Consider the following 4452-nt stretch of genomic DNA (forward strand, 5'->3'; position numbering starts at 1 on the left):
TAAACTGGAGTACTACTAGTGTACAATTCGGTACATTAACTCACCCCTGATTTCAATTTTAGCCTAATAGAATGAAGTCACAGCTGGGTGGAGAGAAGAGTGGTTTCCTGCCAGTCATTGTAGCTGCCGAGTCAGAAGAGAAAGGAACCACTCGCTCCCTCATGGGAAGAAGGGCTAAAGTTCCTTCATGTCACACAGAGCCACAAAGACCCACCTGCACACCAGCCCTATGCATTATTTAAAATATATATACAGTTGTGAATAGCAAAGGTCCAAAATAATATGGGTTTCAAGAAAGCAATTTATTTCTCACACATAAACAGACAATTCAAAACTCTCTGGAGGCTCCTCATTTATCTGGGAATCAGGATGCTTCTAGACTTTCTCTGTTCTATCACTGGGAAGTGGCTGCCATCCTTGTGGTCCAGCACAGGAGACCAGCAATCATTCCATTTTTCAAAAAGTATTGTATTATAGAAGAAAGACTATGGAAGGAACTTCAGGTTGTTTTCCAATATCTACTCTCCCTTTCCAAGAAATTGGAAGTCACTTGGACGCTTGGGATAAAAATTCCATTCCCAGTCACTGTTGTAGCTAGAACTTCTGGTAACGAGAGATGAGAGAGGAGAGATTCCTGGCTGTGTCATTAAAGGCAGTGGCAGTGTACCATCTCTTATTCCCTTTTCTCCATCGTGGACAACGAGGTCAAAGGCCACCGGGACACCCAGTGGAGCCACTACACCAGCCTTGCACTGCCTGTTAAGACTTTTACATGAGAGAGAAGTCAACTTTTATCTTTTCAGCCACTGTCATTCAGGTCTCTGTTAAATGCTGCTGACACTAAGGCCTCCCTAACATATCCATCTTAAGGGATATTTCATAAAGGGGAAAAGGTCACTATTTACCAGCGTCGAAGAGTTAACCCCAAAGTCTCACCCTAGCCCTTTCATTTGCACATTTAATAAACATTTATCAAGCATCTCCAGTGTTCCAGACAGTGTTCCAAGCCCCTGGGGCAATGCAGCATGAATGTGTCTTGATTCTTCCCCGAAGGAACTTACTATCAAATAGAGGAAAGAATTAAGGGAGCAAATATGAATCAATGCTGGTAATATGCCAGGCACTGCTGTAGTTGTTTTCACATGTTTTGTCCTTTGCATCTCACAAAATTTCTATGGAATCCTCATTTTATAGATGTGGACATCGTAGCTCCAAAGGGTGATAGAATTTACTCAGGGTGACACCTAAAACAAGTCATGGAATCAACATTTAGGTTTAGATTTCTAACTCATGAGTCAACCAGTGACCACGCTGCTTCTTGGACGTGCATACACGAAGCAAGAATTCAAGGCTCCATGTGACAAGGGCCAAGCACTTCAAATGCTTCAGCTGATGTGTCACTAACTCTTCTTGAGAGGTCACCCAGCCATTATAGTTTTCCCAAGGTCACTGTGTGTCCTGGACCAAGCACAAACTTATTCTTCCCCTTCTGTAAGGAATAGTAAACCCACTTAGGGCCACCACATCTCCATCATGGGCACAAAAGTGTCACTTTATAGCTCCCATCACTGTGACTACAATCTGCATTTTACCTTCTTTTCTCACTGCCAAAAAAACAATTCATTGGATAACTCCCTTCGTGACCACCATTTTCATCTGCTCATCTAGTTTGTACTCCAGCCTTTTCCCCTCTGGGCATTTCTCTCTCCATATTCCACATAACATAAAATAGCATTTGGAGCCTGTATCCTCCTTCATCCAAATGGGCTTATTTTTCCCAATTGACCCTAAAGCATATAAAGCAGCCTGTCCAGACATAGAATTATATCATCTCAAATCATATCACACCTTCTGCTAAAACTATCCAGGTCTTATATCATCTGCAGAGGTAATCCAATGTTCAAAATCCCAGACAACCAGAATGTCTAAGTGGGACTGAAATTTTTTGCCAGTTGAAGCATTTATATGTGTTCAAATTATAATACCAGCTCAATGCGCACCCAACACATGGGCAAAGCCTGGCTTGCCTATCCATTTTGAGGGTAGTAAGAAAAGATGACAAGCCCCTCTTATATGACAGGAGGACTTGTCCCAGATAATTATCTGAGTTCAGCCCAGCAGAGTTCTTTGCCAGCAGTAGCTTTGAAGAAAGGGGCTGTGATCCCTTATGTTATTTATGGTAAAGTAACACTAGCTGGTGAAACTAACAGCCCCCAGACCTCACTGGTGTCGCAAAATCAAGGCTTATTTCCTGCTCACGTCATCTTCTGACTGAGTTTTTAGTGGCCAGCCTTCAATGAGGTGATTTGAGGACACAGGCTCCTACCATCTAGTTGGCTCCTCAGAGTGGTTCCTCGGCATTTGGCCCAAAACAAGGGAAGTAACAAAGTATGGATATTGTGCTGCTGTTTAACGGTCAGGTCTGTATATCACATCATGTCCACCATGTTCCAGTGTCCAGAGCCCAGACCCCATGACCCAAACCTAACTGCCAAGGAGGTTGGGAAACATAGTCTTCCACTGTGTCTTGGCCAAGGAATGGGACTGGAGAGCAAAGAGCCAGCCTCTGCCTCACCCCTGGGGAGAAGACATTGAAGGTTGGCTGCACCACCCAGGTCAGATGGTTGGCATGTAGTTGCTCACTCCCCTGATTGGCTGGATGCAGTTATGTCCAACGCATATGAGGCACTAGCACTGTGACACGAAAGGAGGGGCAGATCTTGGCTGTGAATTTGCAACTACTGGTTGCTGTGTTTTCAGATAGGCTTAGGTTTCTGTTGGTATCCCCGCCAGCCATTTCCTACCCACCCTCACTGCCACCCCAACATGCCTTTTCCCAGTTCCGGGAAGTGGAACACTGAGTATCTTTGCCTTCTACCTCTACAGATACAGAGAAGACCTATGAAACTTGATCCTGATAAGAGGATTTTACTCCAAGGGTATGACTTCTGTTTGGAATAAGAGTGTCCTATCTTCAGAAGGGATTCTCTCCCAAGACCATCAAGAAAGAAGCCTTCCCAAAGTGTTGAATCCTTATTAGAGTTGTAATGGCAGATAAGCCCAAATGTGTATTCTTCTGGAGCTTGGGAGGAGATGCAGCAGTGAACTCAACAGTTAGCTATGGTTGTATGGAAGTCATTATGGTCATCAGGTCTGTTCACAAATATTAAGGTTGTCTTTCCAGAGACAGAGTAAGATTGCACTTCCCTAACACCTTTGATGTTAGCAGGGCTTAACCTGGTCAATAAAATGTGAATGGAAGTGACCTACCATTTCCAGGGAGCAATTTGAGGAGCCAGTGCTTGACTTGTCCTGTCCCTTCTCCTCCTTCCCCTCCTCCCCTCGGTGATGATCTGGTGATAATTTTTTCCCATAGGCAGTAGTCCTAGAGGCTCTTTTCCATAGAAACTCTGTCAGCCAGTGTCCCTCAGTTACCACAATAATCAGAGGCCCCTGATGACTCTCATTGGACATGTAGCCATGAGAGAAAAATAAACTTTGCTTCATTAAGCCAGTTGGAGATGGTTTGTTACCCAGAATAACCTAATGGGACCCAACAGATAGAGGTCTCACAGTTTGTTTTTAGGACATACTCTTTTTCCATTTACTTTTATTTTGTCATGAAAAAGTTCATGCTTGCAAATTGTATATACACAACATCTGTCTGATTTTTTTAAATGGGTGGTACGTAACTACCCACGTAATTACCACCCAGCTTCAGAAATAGAACATGACTAGTGCCTCCAGATTCCACTGTGACTCTCCTCCATTGATTGCTCCTCCTTCCCCCCTGAAAGATGACAATTATCTTATTTTCTGTTAAATTCATTTGCATTTCTTAATCATTTTATCTCACATGTATACTGCTTAGTTTTGCACATTATTTAACTTTATTCAAATGAAATCTTATTGTATGTATGTTCCTGGAACTTGCTTTTTAATCTAATTTTATGTTTTTAAGATTCATCTTTGCTGACACATGTGGTTATATTTTATTCACTTTGCTGCAGTTGTATGAATGTAACAATATGAATTTATCCCTTCTCCTATTAGATGGCCACCTGAGTTTCCTATTGGGAATTTTTGCCATCAGAAACTACATTAATAAGAATAGTCTTGTATATAGCCTAATGCACGTATAAAAGAATCTCTGTAGGGTGTACACCTAGGAACAGAAATGCTGAGTTGTAGAGTATTCACATGCTGTACTTTACTACATAGGGTCAAATTGTTTTCCAAAGTGGCTGTACAAATTCACGCGGCCACAAGCTTGTATGAGAGTTCTCTCTGCCTCATGTCCTCATCAGCACTTGCTATTGTCAGCCTTTTCTTGTTTTGCCCCTCTGGTGGGTGTAAGATAGTATCTTATTGTGGTTTTAGTTTGCATTTTCTTTAGGGCATACTTTCATCACATGTGAATTCAAGAAACCAAGGTGAGAAACCATTCAAAAT

This window comes from Eubalaena glacialis, chromosome 9, assembly GCF_028564815.1.
Source record: "Eubalaena glacialis isolate mEubGla1 chromosome 9, mEubGla1.1.hap2.+ XY, whole genome shotgun sequence".
Classification (NCBI taxonomy): Eukaryota; Metazoa; Chordata; class Mammalia; order Artiodactyla; family Balaenidae; genus Eubalaena; species Eubalaena glacialis.